Here is a 22,527-nt window from a genome sequence, read left to right as displayed (position 1 = left end):
TAAGACAACCCATTTGTTTCTCGTCACACTTTAGTTGGCATCAAATGAATACAGTTCACACATTTATTTCTCAAACTGGTCATACGGGTATAATAATTAAACTTATATGAGAATACCAAAGAAGGTGAAGCTCAAAAAGAGCTTATGTGAGCAGATATGCAGTAACCCTCCATAACATAAAAGGGATATAGGAAAACATGACAATAAAGAGAAGAAAACAGAGAAGATGAGTACATTTGTCTGTAATTGTTGTGTATTTTATTAATTTAGTTTTAAGGTGCTTTGTCAAAAGAACATACTAATTTACATGTAAGAGACTACATTGTTCTGTATTGGTATCGCATAAGTCGTAATGAGATAGGTAAGACTTATGACGTTAGACAAATATGTAATCGGGAATGAGTTAAATAAAGCGTGTTACACGTCCTTTTTAAAATGCCTCAGCTAAAAGAATGTACATACATAATAAGTTACATCTAACCAGATTGTACCGGAATATTTCTCTGGAACAGGTTTTCCCTACATCGAATATATCTGTCATCTACGTTCCCATCGTGACTATAGATTGCAATCTAACTCGTAACACTCATTGCTGAAGGACAAACTATAAAGTATGAAAAGAGCTTATGGTAAAGTTCCACTGTCTCGTAAAAAAATAGTTTTATCCACTTGAACTGATTATACATGCACTTTTATTATTTGAAGAGCGTTTTAACCTGCGTATAATATATTATTAAATGTAAAATCTGTTTCATTTTCAGTATTATTCTATTGTTAAGAGCTTGATACCTATTGTGTATAATCCATCTTTATAAACCTCTCATATTATTTGTAGCTTGATAGATAGCCTAGAGCACATAATTTGGCTTATACGTTGTCATCAAGGCGTTGATTTTTATTTAGAAACGTCAGCTCTTAAAAAGTGTTGTTTGTATGAATCTAAGAAAAGTATACTTCGTTGAGTCATTATATAGCAATATTTTACAATGATCATCAAAAGCGCCTGGAACGAGTAACGCAGTCATTAAATATGAAATGTTTAAGAAAATATACTCATCTTACTTTTTGCAACTGAGGAATATAACTTTATAGTTCTTAACAAAACACATTGCACCAAACAGACAATTATAACTTTCTAACTTCTTTAATATTTTAAGATCTGGTAGGCGGTCGACGGCGTAAATCTTTTGCAAAAGATTGTAGTGTACATAAATGAATTTGATGTTTTCACGCGATTAGTTGTTACCTCCATGTAAATAAAAATAAAGTTGATATTTCTCAGTGATGACGATGTTGGTCCTGTACTTGCCAATATCATCGGGTAGTGACGTTAAATGCCGTACCGTGGTTGGGCTAACGTTTTCATTATGTTAAAACTGTGGACGTTTCGAGCTAAACGACAAAACAGTTCGATAATGTTTTTATTTCTATCCATTTTGTACATGGAACGTTCTTGGTGTACAATCTTGATAATTCCTAAACCAATTCGAATATTAATGTGTTTAATGATTTCCACGATTTTAGTAATTGCGTTAACTGGGAAGGTTCACGTATGATTACATGAGACATGAATATCATGTCAATATAAACAGTCAAACCAATGAACTCCTATGGAACCGAATAGTCTTATCAAAAATATACCAAACTAACGGAAGGAAAATGTATGTATTATGCTATGAATAATTTACCCAAAGGTCAAACGTTACTTCATCGATATCTCGTGATGTTATTTATATTCGTTGGTTAACACAGCTCGCCCACAAAGTAAACATATTATATTATCTATACCACAGACATGTTTGCCATATATGCAGAAAAGTCTACACTATACCAGGTTTTATAATCTATAATCCAAAGTTCAAGTATTGATAAGCAAGGAAATACTATTTACCGAAAACTGCACGTACGATAGTTTGCTTGCAAGACAACATAACATCTTTGTTCATCGTCGGTTTCCTACAGAACGCAACGTTGTTCGTAAGTCACCTTAACCTCAATCAATTATAACTGCCGTTGTGGCGTAATCATATTTGTTAGCTACACAGTATGTTTTAAAATGTAATGTTAGAATGAATGGTGGAAAATATATATGCTCAGTGGTAAATGCAACGGGTTTTGTACACACTAACTCGTAATACGAAACGATAATTTGTCATATTGATCGTCGCTGAAAGTAAGGTGAACATTAGAAATACCTACAGCGGTAATTTACGTAGTTGATAATTTCTGTAATTTATTTACATGCTTGGCCTTATGGCGTTTAAGTGTTACACATAAACTTATATTATTTTGCAAACACAGTGCAATGTTATGGTTATCATTTTTTACATAGTAAGGTAGTAGTTCTCATCGCCGTGCGTCATAGAACCGTATGTTATAGATTATACTAGTCTTATCTGTGTCAATTGGCGTACCAATGATTAATTGCTACTTGAAGTACTCTTTCCATTTGAACTTTGATATTTCATAGAATGCTTGTTTCACTTTCGGTTTGCCATTTATTCAAACGTTTACGCAGTCATGCAATCAGTAACGTATGACTGCCACGTCAAATAATGACGTAGGCAAATTACAAATTATTATAAAACGAGTGGATCAGGCGTAACTATTGACACAATTTCATCATTTATATTTGAAAATAAACTCTCCTAGTTAATCTAAGGAAGGAAAGTCAGGATTTGTTGTTGATACCTAAGCATAACAAGAGTATTGTTTTGTACAGGCAGCTAGAGTGTCTCGTATGTATTTAATGACCTTATACTAGATACTTTGAAGCAACTTGAAAGATTGCTCTGTACTGAATTTATGACGTATGTCGTTTTGTAAAGGACATCGCTGATAACCAACCACAACATTAAATTAAGATAAACTCTCATTTCTCTGTTTCATTCCAAAGAGGGATCTTCTTTCGATTTTACACATTTTGACATAATTGAGTACTATGTAGAAACAAATCTTAGTGTGTATTTTGCGTTGTTGCACTAATGACCTTCATATATTGTTAATATAGATACAGTTAAGAAACCGAAAACTACCATGATTAACGTAGTACGGATACCTTCCATCGATTATCTGATAGATATGAATATTAACCATCAATCTTCTTTGTAATATTTTGTATGTATAACATCATACTTCTTGTTAACCTTACTATATTTTGCTCACTTTATTTAGTTCAGCCCTCCCATCTATACTTTATAAAACTACGTCGCAACAAACAGAAAGCTGCGTCGTTGACATTTCCAGTCGAACATACTTTGAAAATTGATACTTTGGAATTTCATAGTTTTGCAATACATGTAAATGAAGTTATGAAGGTACACAGACCACATCGCGATATCGTACGGAGACATCTAACAGCGACTATCATGATAACGTTATGAGTCGTACACCCATATGTACGAGTCAGCTTATTGAAAGCGCGAATAGTACTCATCTGCATAAACAGTTGACGTGATATTAACAATAAGCGCCATTGCTTATATATTCTCTTCAGAAAAATTGCGACTGTCATATTTCAAAGTAACCACTGCAGAGCAACTGTTCATGAGAGGTCTTCCAAACATTAATGTAGACGGAAAACAACTTAAACGGGATGCAGATTCTCTTTTAGTCAGGTGGAGGGAGAGGGATTATATAAACCTAGATTATATACATCACGACAGCTTAAAGTGACCCTCACTACACGACCAAGATGATGAATCCTCATACCAAGTATAAATGTTAATCCAACATGTACGTTATGAGTCATCTGATTTAAAAACTAAGGAAAATAAAGTCGTCGCTATTTACATACGTTATCATAATTGCGTGGACTGTTTTAAGTTCAAGAAGAATACCAAAGTGTATATACATGAACGATTTTATCAGTACCTGATCTAGAGCTTCGCTCTTCAAAATAGTGGGACATCTGAGGTAACTTACAGCCTCGTAGATAACAGTATTGAATAAAAAATCGCCAAAGAAAGTTATTACAACATTTCAAACAAATCCGAATCTGAATCTGTGTTATTAGCTACTTCTTCACGTGAAACATGATTCTGTTTCTGGGATTCCTTCAAATGACAACCCTCTCTACTTTTACATGAAGTACCAACTTTTAATTCGAGCATAGGTCCATAGTGAGGAAACTCATATGAGAGATAGCTCACCAGAGAGATAAATGGGTCATTAGTCAAATCTACGTGATCCAGGAATAGTGCCTGTAGGTCTAGGCCTTCATTTTATTAAGCACTGGTATACAGGCGCAATATCAGTTACAGACTCAATTTGTTTTATAGTATTTAAAGTGCTACACTGTATCAGATGTAAAGTGAACTCAACACGTTTCTGAGTGTTTTATCTTCTAAATTTTGGTTTACCGTAACTTAATCATAACCAGCTATCTATCTGCCCACAACGTAGAATGTATTATGTCGAAAGTGTGAGTTTGATTCATTCCATGGCATGTATTTTCAGGTCTTTACATTAAATGCACATTTGTGATACAAACCTTTTTTACTGCAGGTGCGGGGAAACCAGATACACAGGGGACATGTGTACACATATTGTGAACGATCATCACAATGATCCAACTTGGAATTAACAGTGCCCATTTTTATTAATGAGATGTACCCCTTTTAAAGTAGTGTTACTAAATTGAGGCCTTTTATTATTTGAAAGGGTACCTTGCAAGTAACGAGACAAATTTTCCTAAAAGGTGCCCATGCGTTGACAATTTTGAAAAGAAGCGACCTAGATAAAACGTGTGGTTTGATGAGAGACATTCATATTAGAACAGAAGTTTTCGCTACAGAAATCACAGAGGTTCCATTTTCGTCTAGCAGTATTCAGGTGATTATGTGGTTTGTTCCCTAACCTTAAAGTCATAGCATGAAAACATCAAGATAGATATACATTTGAGGCACACTAAACCAGTGTGTGGATGAGGACATTTATGTCATTACTAAGTACTTCCGAGTATTTGTGGTCCCACTACCAAGTACCATACTACATTGTAGGATCCGAGTGACGAGCAACAGTGTCCTAGTTCAACATTTTATAATCCGACTACTAACTAAGTGTTCTTTTCATGCCGTACTTTTGCGGTATTTTTATGTTATATTTTAGAAACTTCTGCTCACTTATGGAGTCCTTGTAGTCATATGATGTAATATAAATTATGACGACATTGCTCGGACCTTGATATTGTCAATATCATCAAACATTTTATGGTGACCATGGAATGATGCAGGATTGGTTGGGTAAAAAGGTGTACTACCAACTGTTCGATAAACACCGCTCATGTATTTTGTGTAATATAGTAGGTGGCATGTAAATTATATTATGCTGGGGTATAGGTGCATGAGATATATGCAATATAGTAAAACTATAACGTAATCCATATGTAAATTATCAAACATTCTGTGGCTTCTTGATATTACTTTAAAAGAACATAGCTCTCTTTTCACGAAGTACTGTCAAGTACTCTTCAAGTACTCATCCTAATCGAGGACCATATGCTTTTAAATTTTGCAAAATTTGTGTCAGGCAGACACTTCTACCAATTAAGCGTCACCCATCCCTGTTTTAAAGACCTTGCAATGATGGTCATTAAGAACAGCGTGGTTTCAAGAGGATATCATTTGGAATGATGTAGCTCATTTTGGGGATCATTCTTTAACCTTAAATACCACACCCTCCAGGAAAGCCCAGCTGACGTGCAGTTCCTATACTGGAATCCAATGCCCGCCGATAATTACCCTTGGAGTTCGGTTACCTTTTAAGCTAGAGTTAATCTCTCTACCCCTTCCTACACGTCCCTAGCCATCCCTACCAATCCCACTCCCTCCCAATCACATCTCTAAGGCGCGCAATGCTAGCTTTAACTTTAGGTCAAAGGTGGTTTGGTCGAAAAACTATAATCGCAAATACACTGTTTTTACTGCTAACATACATATACCTTTAAAGTATAATCGATCCCCACCCCCAATAAAATGGAAAATTTCAACTAGTTATATAGTGATTTTTGTGTTAAAATTGAATATTTATAGTTTACTTGACTGTAGAGTACAATGTAAGTAAACCCTGTAGGTACACGTGACACAGAAATGTAAACATAGAAACCATATCGCACCTGCAAAGAACTATACGCTTTGCAGCGATATAAATGTCACTAGCGCCATCTTGTTACACCCAAAACGAGGACTCGCACAAGGGAGCTTACGTTATAATAACCAGATTTCGACAAAATCCTGATCTTATTGTCAATATATCTTTCATTTTCAAATACGGAGACACTTGATGCATCATATTAGCTCGAGTTCTGTGTGAAAAATGTAGTTGTCATGAATTACAACTCACTGGATTTAGCAGCGACTTACACAGTTGTTCTTACCTTTTGCACAAAACAAAAGGAGGAATTCCTAGCACGTTCGCACACGTTGTACAATCTTACGCTAATCACTTACCTATATACATAAAGCACGAAGCCCAGCCGTCTATATTTTTCGCCATGCTGGCTTTGATAAGAACGAACTAATTTGGGGAGACGGCTTTACAGAAATATTTGGGCCCTTGGGACGCAGATACTCCGAGTTGGAGGGGCACCAACAATTTATGAGGAGCAAAAATAATGCTTACAGGTTTATAATATGTGCTTTCTTGTTATTTTTTATGTTTTGAAACCAAAGCATCCATGTGAAAAACAATATTTCCTTCTTAAATTATTGTTCTAGTGTACAAAAAAAAAACCCTAATACTATGTCACACAGGTGTATTTTGTATCTTGAGAAATGGTAAGCCTTCATCCTTTTAGTGACATCGTTTGCACAGTTTAAGAAGAATACTGATTAAACACTATGTATGTTTCTGACAAACACGCTATAATAAACGAATAACGGACGATGTACCATTAATGGATTAACACTATGCAATATATCAAGAGCCAGCATGACAAAATCACGAGTCGAACTTTCACAGCACCAATACACACATATACCCGGAAATTATGGAAACGTGCCATGTCGTTCACTTTCGACTTTCATTTACAAATGAATAGCTTCTTCAAAGGAACTGCAAACATTTCAGAATTGTTGTTCATATATTATTGATCACTTTATATCAGTAAAGCAGTATATTAGTTAATGCCTACATAAGTTGTGGGATGGTCCAATCCATAGAAAATAAGGCAAACTTGCATAGCACTTTACCAACTTCCTTGTTTTAACCCTCAATGTTGGAAACGAAATGTATTCGTCAATATATTTAACGTTTTGGCGTGAAATGTAACGAGAGGAGGAATGGTGTAGTACTAATTTCCAACGCGCACCCCCCCCCCCCTCCATCGATGCTGTTTTGAGGCTTAGCTTAAAAGTTCTCTCTAACCTTGATCTAAGTCGTTCAACATGTTTTGAGTATGCTCATATGTTTACTATCACTTGTGGTAAAGTTACTTAGTATGGAGAACCAGAAGTATTTTTCAATGTTATTGATCTGCATATGTATAACTTTTTAATTGATTTGATTATTCTTCATCATGTAGTAAAGGCAAACTGTAAATGTTGATTGTGAGAACTTTTCTCACCTTAGAGCTGTATTTCTGGGATTTCGCAATAATTCACGAAAACTTAACATTGGTGCATCTAATGGATGCCGATTCAATACTCCCTTTGAACACAGTTAATTTAGATTTGTTTATCTCGATGTTTGTTTGAGAATCTATTAAAAAAAATGTTGACACTATTATCACAATACATACGGAAATTTCTTTCCGTTAAATATGAATGCACTTACAGTTTCATATGCCGGAAAATTTAACTGTGAGTTGAAATGTGAGTGTAGTCATCTGATTAATATATCACGCAGGCATCACGCTGAAGTCACATGCCATTTACTCCGCATTTACGTTGGTATCCGTGTCAATCCTCTTAATATGGGGTGGTAGTGGCGTATCAAGGAGATGTACAGGAATATAAATGGCCCTTAAAGGACAAACCATAATCATCAAGTCCAAACTTGGTTTTTTGCGTTAAATATATATGAACGCACTAACATTTTCATATGCGGAAAATTTAACTTGAGCTTTTCAATGGGTAATGCTAACTTATACGTTATGAAACACAAACAAGTAAGGTTGTAGTTTTAGCACTTTCAAATAACGTAAAAATTAATGTTACTATTGAAATGTGAGTGTAGTCATGTGATTAATATATCACGCAGGCATCATGCTGAACTCACATGCCATATGATCCGTATTTACGTTTGGATGCGTGTCAATCCTCTAAATATGGGTGGTAGTGGCGTAGCAAGGATATGAACAGGAATATAATAATCTGACCCTTAAAGGACAAACCATAATTATCAAGTCCAACCTTAGTTTGACCTTTGGTAATTTTGCTTGATATTTGACACCCTGTACGCACGGAAATGGAACTTTCATGCTTTCTCCATTGAGCAAAGAATTTCCTTTCAATTTCCAGTTTGGTGGAGAGATTCTATTTCTTTAAGTGGGTCGGCATCAGTGGATGGGTGTTTTTCTTTGTCGGTACTGGCTGCATTGACCTAGTAGCGTCGCTTTCGATACCGCTTAGCTTTTAGAAATCAAATGCAGTGACTGTTCGATTCACCTTTCTTAAAAAGTACAATTTGCTTTTATAATTGTATAACTTATGAATCTTTACGTGTATGAAGTATTTTCGATGGTGTAAATTATTGGCTGGGACAACAACGAGGAAGCTACCAGGAGCTGCAGCACTGCCATCTAGTTCTTGGCCTCTTAGCAATTTGAAGCACACAACTAAATGTCAGACAGAAGAATTTCTCCTCTTGTAAACCTTGGAATATATCTCAGCACTATATATATTGGGTTTGGGTGGGGAGGGGGTGTAGCCGCAGTGTTTCAGTGATTTATTGTTCTCTTGTAGGGAAATTAAAACACTAATACATCATTATCATAAAGTACAATGACTTCAGAATATTAGTTCATTATCTCCCCTTATATTGTATTAAGAGGGTAATCTAATAGAATTGAAGCATGCTTATAGATATTTTAAATCATAACAAATAAACGATATAAGAGCTTTCACTTTAACTTTCACTTTGACTTTGACTTTGACTTTCACTTCATTGTTATCACAGAGAAACAATAGCAGTAAGCGAAATTTATAACCGTAACAACTCGATAATAAGATGATCTCTTCAGAGGCAGATTTATACAAAAAACTGGAATGGCATTGTCTACAACTTATAGTTGCAACACAGTTTTCACAAAAGATCTTTGTCGAACGTTCTGTCCCGTTACGTTTCGAATATCCGAAAGGAGTATATGTGTAATATGCCCAACAGTAATATTGAATACATAATACACATTTAATAATATTATTTAATAATATTGAGTAAATCGCCACAAGTAATTCTTCTTCCTATTGCCGGTTGCCTCGAAAGGAACGACTGCTTGGCGGTACAGTTAAATTATATTTTGGAGAAAACAAAACAGTAAACTTTATTTTACGTTATGCTCAGTTTGTAAGTACGATAAATCTTTCGTTCGCTATTTTGCTATAAGGTAGACCTTAAGTCAGTGGTTTTCAACCTTGGGCTCGCGGGCCCATTTGGGCCCGCGAAGCCGATTTTGTGGGCTCGCGAGCATTGCCCCAGTAATGATTAAAAATTGTGGCATTTTTGGGGGCTGGTGGCGAAGGCACATGATGATGTTTCTTAGGAAGCCTCTTCGATGAAACCTTGTACAACGGGTAAAATTTACTCAACCCTAACCCTATAAGACTAGTATAAGAGAATTCGGTGACACCCACCAACCACTGCACACTACGTATTTACCAAGGTTATGATGTGTGGAAGCCTTGCTTTGTACCATTGCCTTGTACCATTGAGGGTTGCAAGAAATCTTTGAGATAGGCTCTAATTGGGCAGTACCTGTCATCTGATCACGGAGGAACATACATAGCTCTGATTGAGTCCCCGGGTCACTTGTGTCAAGAATACACTAATAAACGCTGTGAAATTGATTTTACGAAGTTGATAACTTTGCAGGGTAGGGTATGGGCTCGCGAGGACGGCTCGGAAGACGAATTGGGCTCGTGATCGAAAAAAGGTTGAAAACCAAGGCCTTAAGTTATTTAAGCCGTGCACCCAACATGTCATGTACACGGGGATATAGTATTGTTATAAGGCTGTTGCATGATATTAAAATACTATCGTTTACCATAGCAACAGTTGAAAATGCATTGTGTGGACATTTCATAAAGGTCCATGTAATAGTCATACAGAAATAGTTTGACCAAGATTCCATTTTGAGTTGAGGAAGAGAACGGTGGCAGATATTTTAACGTGGCCGTTTGTGTGAGGTGTGTGTAAGTTGTGTGTATGTGTGAGGCGTGTGGGAGAGTGCTTGCAAAGATTGTCGCACATTTCCTCATAACTGCCATGTCGTTGTGTAACGTCGTTGTTTGTTTCATTCCGTCACCAATTTTGTCAAGCAGAAGATAAATGCTAGCTTTACGATCGATTGCGATCACGACTTAAAAAGTAGTGTTTCGAAGATTCTGCTTTAGTTAGATACAGTTGGAAAGTAAAGTTTTATTGACACAATTTTAACGACTGAAGGACCCTGGTGGCAGGGGGAGTTGCTTCAGAAGATTAATTCATAAGAGAGGCATCGATATGTAAAATTTAATTGTACAGGACAATGCCATATACAGCTAGACAAATGGTGTAGTTCAACTGCGATTTATGACAAATAACAGCACCAACAGTTTTAGCATTACGCGAACGCCAAAATTAGAACATGGCAGATTTCATGAGAACCATTTTGCTAGGATGTCAAATTATGAACAATAGTTTTGTATTTATTAATGAAGAACATCAATGATCACGTGGTCAGTTGAACTTGGAAAATATGTGCTAAAAGCTTGTCGTGACTACTCCATGAACTACTTTTCTTATGCTTTTGGAACTGAACCTTGTTTTTCAATACAGTTATTTCAACAAACAAATACAACATTTGTATTTATTTATTTGATTTATTCTATAAACAGATGAATAAGGGAGGTTAAATATTGGAATAAACGTAAATATTTTATATTATTGTTTACACTCAAATTTACCATACAGGATAATAGAGTAAGGGATATGAGTAATGGAATACGTAGGACTACTGTGGAGAAAATGTCATATACAGATCCACAGTAGACCTTTACTATGTCAGGATTGCGTTTCCTACTATTCACCTCTGCCATTTCCTACATACACATACTGAACATTATACATTAATAAACCATACAATACACAATTGGTTTTTCAAACAATTTTGGGATGTATCTTCATCGTACATGGTGATGAAACTAGTTGACACAAAGGTTTAAGCTAACCTCAAACCACAATCTCTGTATCCAATCAAATAGTACATGTATAATAGCCTGACAATTTACAAAGTTTAAAGAATATCGACAATAACATAATTTTATTATGTAACTGATAACAATTTACTGTGCTGTACACCGGCGTTGAAGGACCCAACGGGTTTAGGTTGCGACTCAGGCTAAGGGTCGGTCATACAGAATTCGAGAATTCAGAACACGACTAACACACGTCCTATAAAATTCACCCTGATGTTCGCCCTCTATTCACATTTCCTCTGAGAGCAATGACACAAGTAAAGTCACTTTGCTAATATGGCAAACATATTCGTTCTTATCTGTAAAAGCTGTTTGCTGAACTTAGTTAATTAGATCTTCACTAAAGAGTTTATAACCGTTGTGTCTGTACTATTATTAGGGAAGCAAAAAGGGTCAATACTCCAAAGGTTCCCCACTGATAATAGATTAAAACTAGTTAGCCATTCATTCAATTATTAATAGTATAACGTAATGCATATCCATACATGTTGACAGAAATGTCAATACTCCTGCCAACTTGCCACCCAGCACTCTGTCCTCTCCTTCCAGAGTATACGGCATTAGAATTACTCATTCGATTGGAAAGGAGTCGAATGAACCGCCATGAAATAATATTTCATAGCTATTAACTTAACTATATAACATGTGACTCATGCAAGGTGTCTGCTCACTTTGTCATCATTGAACTTCATTGAACTTTTATGTAGAGGCAAAGAAATCATATTATTATATTTATTTGTGTTTACTTTGAATTATAACTGTTTTTCTACAGTTCAGGAATAAATAACGCTGACAACTCATCCTTACCGGTCTGTTTCAATAAAATGTATATTTATGTTGGTCTAGGCATTTCTTTGTTATTGTTTTGGCCATAAAATAAAAAAATTGCATGCGATATATCAAACCATGACTTGCACTAGCTTGAGTAGCTGGTAAAAGCTAGGTTTTCTTGATCGCCATACGGTATGCCATATTTAATGACGATGTGTCCAGCAAGGTTAAAGTAGTCTTTATATCAAGCTTCTTTTTTTCAAATTTATTTTGTGTTCGAACAATGACTTCTATCTTTGCCGGAAGCAAATATTTATCAATACGAACATAATACACATAATGTGTATAATACCGGTAGTAACACGGGCCGAGGATAATATAATACCAGCATAATGTTATACACAATGTTTATACTTATTTTGTAACTGGGTGCTTTACTGATTATTAACATTCTCTAAGAACCAATGGTTAGTAGATTGTAGATGTAGATGCAGCAATGATCTCCTAAAACTAGACCAAAGAACCTACTAACAGAAAACTTGTATACCCCGCCCTTTTCTGTATTCGCTACTCAAATTTGACTATATAAGCCCTGTTCACAGTACCAATGAACATTTAGCCTGCTGAATCGTGATTTATTCAGCCAAATCCTTAGTTGTATTCTGTATTTTGGCAAATTTATGGTTCATCTTACATTTTTGTATTTTAAAATATAAGTCCGATTACGCTACATAACGTGGGTATTATTTGTGTCAGACCTTGATAAACAACTTGTTGTTGTTTTTAATATTGGTTATGTTTTGTTCCATCGATTAATATATATATATATATATATATATATATATATATGTATATATATATATATATATATATATATATATATATGTATGTATATATATGTATATATATGTGTGTGTGCGTGTGTGTTTGGTGTTATATAAATAACGGCAACTAAGTATCGGATGTATTTTTCAATTGTTAGCTATTAAAATGGACCTTAATTCTTCATTGCAGGTAAGTACAAACGTGTATATGCTACTATCCGGATAGCTTTAAGACACTAGATGCAGTTAAGTAAAAGTGAAACCGCCGAGGTGACCAATGATTTGTCCATGCTACTCGATGTTTTAAATGATTGTTTGGTAAAGGCTATTAAAGATGTTCCTGTTTTGCAGTCACGAACGTGTTATAACAAGTTGGTTACCCTAATCCGACAAAAGGGCCCATTTATTAGGTAGTCAAACAGTTTCACCCGGAATTCCAAGTTCAATAGCAGGAATTAAGCAAATAAAGCATATCCAGGTTTTGGAAGTTCAATTCCAAGAGCAAATAGCATATTCTGGGCTAAGGTTCCTTCGAATCTAACAACGTGATATTGTGAATTGTAATTTGTGAGAGAACTTTCACTCTCTTTAACTAATAATTTTACTTTGTTCAAAATCCTCTTTTAATTACTGAAAGAATGGGAAACTACTGTGAAACTATCAACTTATCTCTTCGTATTGAACTTTAAAAACTGTCGATACTAGTACTAGTAAGCTTCTACTAGTAAACTATTATAAACTAGGCCCAAACAGCACAGAAACTCGGCTAGCAGTATCCGTGTACGTATACGTTGTTTACATTACAGCAAAGTCTAGTACGGGGAGCTCCAATAGACTTGCGTGACCCGCGAAGTCATCTCTGATACGGTGCAGAATTACCCCATCCAAGTCGAAATCACGAAAATAAAGGAGGATCAAGTTAGTTATGCCAGGCGGGGAAGAACATTTTTTTTCAGACTGTGTATTTAATATATTTGGACACGACTGCTTACTCATGTATGGTCGGGACGTGTGCCGCATTATTGTAGCGCAGGAAAATACGGCATGGTTTTCTACGAACTTATTACAACTAATCTTACCAGATACTTGCAAAGCAATGTCGCATTAATTTGATCACTGCATTGAAGTGTCCATTTCATTAAATGTTATACGACTTGGTCGTTTAAAAGAACACTTATCAATGAAGGGCGCGGGAAAATAAATACATAAGTGTTTGGGCTGTAGTTTCATTCTTTAGTGCTAATTTGTATTGTCTACTTGAACTGATTAAAATTACACTTCCATTCTTTGAGCTGTGTGTTACAATATATGGTAATAAACCTATTAGTTTGACATTCAATGTACATTTATTACCGCATAGATCAGTACCTGTTTTCCTTTCGCAAAAAATATCTTTGTTTCGATGAAATGGGCACTTTTTTCTCAATATTCTGATTATTTTTTTTACTAGCAATACAAAGTCTTCTTTCAATCTACAGCTACTACTGGTGAAAAACATTCACCATTTTGACCAACTATATTATCTGAGAGCGTCTTTCTAGGCAACAAAAGTGCAACAACAAAAATGCAAAATATGCAACAAAAGTAGCATTTTGTCACATTACTAGTGCATACTGTATCGACTTGAGATAAGAAGGATCTGTTAAGCTAATTCACGGTAGCTGCGAAATAAACAATACATGTCAGAAAGAGGGTTAATTCGAAGATTCTATTGAATGTATCTCAGAGCCCTTGCAACAAAGCCCCGGAAAGCTTCAGTATGTTTAGATGTTACCTGTTATCTCTTAGTCAGTTTAAACACATTAACAAATTCTGGGCAGAGAAATTAAATCTCTCAGTGAGGTATTTCAATGGGTCCAAGTGGCGAAGCTTTAGCATTTGGTAAGTGTTCATATCGACATGACTGCACAAAAAATTTTAGGAAAAGGAAGGTGTATAAAATATAATTCAACCCTTTCTGGGAACCCTGGGGTGCTCAGTCACATAATTGACATATTCTCTGTGCCCGTGAAGCGATTTACATGCGCAGTAATACGTTTCCGGAAAGACTTTAACTTCAGAGGAATGTATTTCACAGGCCCGGTAGGGTATTATATAGTTAGCCTCATATTATGTGAATATGGGAATTAAGACGAAAGTTAGAAACCATGTTTTCTTTGTTCCCTCTGTATTGTTACTCAAGGCTTACGTTCATATTTAGATGATCACACTGATATCAACCTCCAATTTGAATGACGACTTGCCGTTAATTTCAGACCGACGTTAGATGTAATACTCAAAACTAGGACGCTGACTGTCTCGTGTATACTTTTGGAACACGACAGTAGGCAATGATTCAGTGGACAGAACGACAGCAAGGGAAACGAGGGAGAGTAAGGTATATGTTTACTGTCCTCGAAATTAACGACATATCCCATAATAGTAGAGCTTCACAGGTCCATATTGCATTAGTACATTTGACTTTTAAAACAAACAATTAGTATCTCGTCACACTTAGTGAAGATGACGTCAAATGCATAAAGTTAACACATTTGTTTGTCAAACCGGTCAAACGGGTATTATAATCAAACGTATATGAGAATACTTTAGAAGGAGACATTACATGAAATAAATATACTACAAAAAAGACAATAACAAGAAGAAAACAGAGAAGATGAGTACATTTATCTGTACTTGTTGTGTATTTAATTAATTTGTTTTAAGGTGCTTTGTCAAAGAAACATACTGATTTATGACAATGTAAGAGACTAACAATTAAACTACATTGTTCTGTCTTGGTATCACGAAAATCGTACTTAGGTAAGTAATAACATAAAAGGTTATAACAAATATTTAATCGAGAATTAGTTAAATAAAAGTGTGTTACATGTCTAAAAAGCCTTAACTTAAAGAATGCACATATACATTAAGTTACATCTTAACAGCGGCTAAATCACAAACTGAATAAACAGTTGCCATAATGGCATCGCGAGCTACACGAATCAAGTGAAGTTAATTCCTGGGATGGAAAAGAGCGTTATGAAAGATAATAAAAATATGGGATCCGAGAGAGAAATTTTAAATTAAAATACAGTTAGATTCCTAGGGAGATATCTATTAAATCAATGAAACATTTAATTTCGAATAATATGGTACAGAAGTTGAACAACGTCATTGTTGATTACGAACCAATCTAATGGTCTTTGGAAATCAAGAAAAGTAGCAGCAAAATGCGTTTTTGGTCGAATGAATCTGGGATTAGATCTTGCTCTTAGCGAGTAAAACATATATGGGGGAGGAATAAACTAAATTTGTATGGACTTCATATCAAAGCCATGGTAGAGGGGCTGGGGTCCAGAGGCAAAGCCACCAGAATTTGTTGGATTTCTCGATTTTTGGGAACCCTTTGAAGCCACCTACATCTATTGATAATGCTGAATGCTGTAATGTAGGCCTAGTTTACTAAGGCCAGATATACATTGTATATATTTTTCTAACAACATTTTACTGGAATATCTCTCTGGAACAGGTTTTCCTACATCGAATATATCTGTCATCTACGTTCTCCACGTGACCATAGATTGTAACTTATTTCATGACACTCAACGCTGAATGACAAACTATAATGTATTAAAAGAGCTCATGGTATAGTTTCGTTATCAACTTGAACTGATTACAATTGCACTTTCATTATTTGAAGAGCGTTTTAACTTGCGTATGATATATCATAAAATGTAAAATCTGTTTCACTTTTAGTATGATACTACTTTTAAGAGCATGCTATCTTTTGTGTGCTTCTATTTACATATTTAGCAGAATTCTTACTGGCGAAATAATAAGCTACCAAATATCGTCAAATAAACAAGGATCGAGTGTCCCTTTCCAAGGCAAAATATTAGTGGTGGAAGCATGGCTTGTGTATATATGAGAACAGGTTTCTCAATAATTGCACTAACATAGAACACATAAAATGTATTGATCCATCTTTATAAACCTCTTATAATATTTGTCGCTTGAAAGATGACCTAGAGCACATAATGTGGCTAATACGTTGTCATCAAGGCGTTGACTTTTGTTTAGAAACGTCAGCTTCTAAGAAGTGTTGTTTGCATGAAACTAAGAAAAGTATACTTCCTTGAGTTATTATATAGCAGTAAAGAACGCATTCATTCAAGCTTGAATGTAAAGAAAACATACTCAACGTACTTTTTGCAACTACATGAATATAACTTTATAGTTCTGAACCAAACACATTGCACCACACAATCAATTATAACCCTCTAACTTCGTTAAGATTTCAAGATCTGGTAGGCGGTCGACGGCGTAAATCTATTGCAAACCATTGTAGTGTACATACAATCCAAATGCATTTGATGTTTTCACCTGATTAATTGTTACCTCCATGTAAATAAATATGATGTTAATATTTCTCAGTGATGACATCCGGTCCTGTATTTGCTATTGTAATCAGGTATTGACGTTTAATGCAGTAGCGTGGTTGGGCTAACGTTTTCATCATGTTAGCAATGTGGACGTAACGGATCAAACGACAATAACAGTTATCTCAGTTCGGTAATGTTCTAATACTATCCATTTTGCACATAGTACGTTCTTGGTGTAAAATCTTGATGATTTCTAACCCGATTCGAATATTAATGTGTTTAATATTAAGTATAATGATTTCCATGATTGTAATAATTGTGTTAACCGGAAAGGTGTCAATATAAACAGTCAAACCAATGAACTTCTGTGGAACCGAATAGTCTTATCCAAAATCTACCAAAACTAACGTAAGGAATATGTATGTATTATGCTACGAATAAGTTACCTAAAAATCAAACCTTACTTCATAGATATCTCGTGATGTTATTTATAATCGTTGTTAACACAGCTCGCCCACAAAGTAAACATATTTTATTATCTATATCACAGACATGTTTGCCATGTATGCAAAAAAGTCTACACTATACCAGGTTTTATAATCTACAATCCAAAGTTCAAGTATTGATAAGCCGCACTAGGAAACACTATTGACCGAAAACTGCACGTACGAAGGTTTGCTTGCAAGACGACATAACATCTTTGTTCATCGTCGGTTCCAGACAGAACGCAACAATGTTGGTAAGTCATCCTAACCTTAATCAATAAAAATATTATGCTGTTGTGGCGTTATTGAAATTCCTAGCTACTCAGTATCTTTTAAATGTAATGTTAGAGTGAATCGTTAAAAGAGATATGTTCAGTGGTAAATGCAATGGAAATTGTACACACTAATTCGTAATTGTCAACGATTATTTGTCAGATTGGTCGTTGCTGAAAATAAAGTGAACATTAGAAATAACTACAGCGGTAATGTCTTTTGTCTTTGATAAATTCTGTAATTTAGTTACATTTTTGGCGTTATGGCGTTTTGGTGTTACACATAATCTTATATTAATTTGCAAACACAGTGTAATGTTCTGGTTATTAATATTCTTTGCTTAGTGAGGTAGTAGTTCTAACCACTGTGTGTCATAAAACCGTATTTGATAGATTATGCTAGATCGGTTTAGGTTTAATAATGTCTTATCTGCTTCAACTGGTGTATCAATGATTAATTGCTACTTGAAGTACTCTTTTCATTTGAACTTTGATATTTCATAAAATGCTTGTTTCACTTTCGGTTTGCCATTAAGTCATACGTGTAAGGAATCAGACAATCATTTAAGTATGCCTGCCACGTCTTATGATGATGTAAGCTAATTACAATTATAAAACGAGTAGATAATAACAAGTAGACATTAAATTCAGTTCAATTCAAAAAAGTGTCCTAGACACATTTATTTACAGAAATCTAAGAAAATTAACTCTCCTAGTGAATCTAAGAAAACATATCAAGAAATCTTTCATTCTTAGAACTTGGTATTGTTAAGAGTATTCAATTGTATAAGTAGCAAGGTTGTCTCGTATTGTAGTTAAATACTTTAACTATTCTTTTAAGCTACTTGAGAAATTGCTCTGTACATAATCTCTTATTTCTCTGTTTCATTCCAAAGAGGGATTTTCTATTGTGACATCATTTAGTAATACTAAGAAACGACCCCTGTTGTGTGCACACTTTGACTAATACCGGTTGTGTCGTTGCACCTATGACCTTCATATAATGATACTGTTGACGGATACAGTTAATAAACCAAAACTGCAATGTCTAATATAGTTCAGATACCTTTATCGATTGACTTATATATATATATATATATATATATATATATATATATATATATATATATACATATATATATATATATATATATATATAGAGTAGGTTGGCGTCTATCTTGGCGCAGAGTGCTCTATGTCCATTGGACAGAGCGGAATCACGCTTTGTAGCGATCTTCAGACAACTTGTCTGAAGATCGCTACAAAGCGTGAAACTCCGAGTTACAACTACTAGTGTTCCACTAGTCTCATCTAGTATCAACATATATATATATATATATATATATATATATATATATATATATATATATATATAGATATTAACCATCATAGTATCAGTGCAAAGCTTGTAGCGTTTACAAAGTTCCTTAAAGTGTCGGTTTTATTGTGCAAACAGTGACCAAGATATTGTTTTTCACGTTGCTGAAACAAAATTAGCCTCGTAACATTTGTATGTTATGTTGCTCTCTCTGGTTATCCCGGAAGGTACCTATTAACGGTAAATATTTCAATCCCAGGTATTTTTTTACCCGAGAAAATTTTACGAGCAATTTGAAACTAAAAACGATGAACTCAGACTTCGTCGATACATAAACACCATTCACTGATTCGATGATCGACATAGAATCACTCCGGGATTTCTGAATAATCACAGTCTTGATATTTCTGAACGAAACCGAAGTTATACAATGCGCCATTTACAAGGAAGAAGTGACTAACTTCAACATTGATAAAATGGGGCAAATATATATTGTTATATTTTTTTGAAATCAACACAATTACTGTTTAATTAAAATACGATAGTTCTTAGTTTAACATCTGCAAAGTTTGTTCAATTTGAGTAGGTATGTTACTTTTCAAAATGATTGAATATTTTCAGACTCGGAAGTATTAAAACAATTTTCCGTGCACATTTGTGAAATGAGATCCCTGAATACATATATTTTCCTACCTCATGCATCTTTTCATATTCTGATCGAATACATTGCAATATATCACTGCACGAAGGTCGCAGGGTGTGGTCCTTTTGCCAACAAGACACCATAACTTGAAACCTGATAATGTTTGAGAAATGAAATCTAGCACGATTGGACTGACACCTAAAAAAATTATTACAGCAAAACGTCAGGGATGATTGTTAATTATTATTAACCTCGGGCTCACTAAATGCGAATTTAAGCAATTAAACTTAAGGCATGTGATTTCCTACAAAAATAAAATGAGCCATATTGTTTGATTTTAATTATCTCCATTCGTTTCTTGTATTCTTACCACCAGCGTCTTATATTATTTAAAATGTCCAAGTTAAGTCATATTATTTAGCTAAGCGAACATACGAACTGGCATAAAATACAAGTAAAATTTAGAGCTGAGCGTCAAGTAAAAGAAGCAATGGGTACAAAACAATAATTACCAATTATTCCCTTAAACTGCTGCTGTAATACCCGAATGTATTCATAGAGTTATATGTGTAATCCTTTCTTATAATTGTTTTTGTTACCCTTCTTAGCTCTACAGTAAACCTTTAAGTGAGATTTCAAAAATACTTAAAGATTTTATAATAATGGCAGGTAAGAATCAATATTGTATATCAATTATATCAATATCAATTGGACCTGTGAGAAACAGTCGTGCACAGAGAACTACAGTCATCTAACCAATGATAGTGTATTACGTAATACTAAATCTTCACAAAAATCTTGAGTTGCTGAAAAGTGTTTCATAATTCTAAGGAAGAGTACATCGTTTTAGCTGTGTCATTTTGGAAATTATCGCTATGCATGCATCAATAGTAATTAAAGTAACCACTTAACGCACTTGATTAAAGAACATAACTATAACATAGATGTTTTCCTTACATATTATTTGGACAAATTGCCGGTCTTGACAACATAAAACTCTCAAGAACCTTCTCTTTGATACCTTCTTGTGAGATACTGGCAAACGGTATTTTACCTTTGAATAAAATGCAAACATATGTCAGCGGCAAAGTAATGAAAGTAACTGCACTTGTCTGAAATGTTTCAAGTTTCACAGGTAATGCAATAATTTTAATGATGGATCATAAAGTAATTCACTTTATAAAATATTACCAATCGTCAAAACCTCCCACAAGAAAACGGAAAAGTTCCAAGATCACTCTTGAGAAAGTACTTGTCAAGAAGAAATATCTCTGTAGCCATCCATGCCGTAGGAGGATTTTTCTGTGTACAAAGTAGAAATATGAATTTATATATACATATATAAATATATATATATATATATATATATATATATATATATATATATATATATGTTGATACTAGATGAGACTAGTGGAACACTAGTAGTTGTTACTCGGAGTTTCACGCGTTATAGCGATCTTCAGACAACTCTTGAGAGAACATATATTACGCTCTGTCCAATGGACATAGAGCACTCTGCGCCAAGATAGACGCCAACCTACTCTATATTTATATATATATATATATATATATATACATATATTTATATAAATATATTATAAATAAATTATATTTTTTTAAATAAGTGAAAACAAAAAGGGTGGGTCAAGTATGAATTATAAGTACTTTGAATTAACTTACGTTTAAATGTTATAGCTTTACCTTTTTCATCAAATGTTTAATTCTCTCCATACATAAGTTATTTGGATAAACATCGTATAATTTGCAGGAGCCTTGGGGCGTCATCAGTACCTTTCTCAAAGAGAGTGCTGGATGGCAAAACTATGAGAAAATGGATGAATTGAAAGGATCCATTCATGCGTCTTTTTTTGCCATTACTTGGAATATATAAGTATTGTGATATGTAATTTCATTTAAAAGATATTATAAAATGTGTACACAATTAGTTGCACAAGAACTGATCTGAGACAATGGAACCTAATATTACATGCACAAATGGCATCAAATGGCAACAAATATAAAACACGTTTGGTGTCTCAGAATGCACGCTATTAATCGAATACCAGTTGTTAAAGAATGATAACTTACCTTGTGAGAAGCAAGATATTGCATTGCCTGGGCAATATTAACCGCAAAGTTAAGAAATTCCTTCAAAACAGGTCGGTGAAAATACGATACCTGTCTTCTGATCGTTTTACTAAGACGAGATCGTTTCCGATAATGATTCATTACATGGTCGTAGAGGGTTCCACAGCTCATCGCTTCATAAAGACGAACCAGGAGTGTTATTGTCCTCTGCCTCCAAACGACAGAAGTATATATTTAATTCATTGTATCACTGGCTGAACCACCTCTACTCTCCCTTTATGTGCAACTTCAAACAAAGTATCGGCTAGACAAACCTTGGGTTTAAAGCAGCTTATATATTCTTATTTATAGTTTTAACCATCAGCATGC

General features: G+C 34.6%; 1 long non-coding RNA gene across 1 annotated transcript; it reads right to left on the bottom strand.

The window, feature by feature from the left end:
- Window positions 1–19,439: 19,439 nt before the first annotated feature.
- LOC139977667 (uncharacterized) lies at window positions 19,440–22,490 on the bottom strand. Its single transcript, XR_011796628.1, has 6 exons — window positions 22,159–22,490; window positions 21,772–21,891; window positions 21,259–21,369; window positions 21,025–21,121; window positions 20,118–20,220; window positions 19,440–19,831 (listed from the first exon to the last, which is right to left on the bottom strand). It is a non-coding gene; the product is annotated as an uncharacterized lncRNA (long non-coding RNA).
- Window positions 22,491–22,527: the final 37 nt, after the last annotated feature.

This window comes from Apostichopus japonicus, chromosome 12 (genome assembly GCF_037975245.1).
Source record: "Apostichopus japonicus isolate 1M-3 chromosome 12, ASM3797524v1, whole genome shotgun sequence".
Lineage (NCBI taxonomy): Eukaryota > Metazoa > Echinodermata > Holothuroidea > Aspidochirotida > Stichopodidae > Apostichopus > Apostichopus japonicus.
The sequence above is the reverse complement of the archived record's forward strand: the minus strand, read 5'-3'. Positions and strand labels throughout refer to the sequence as shown.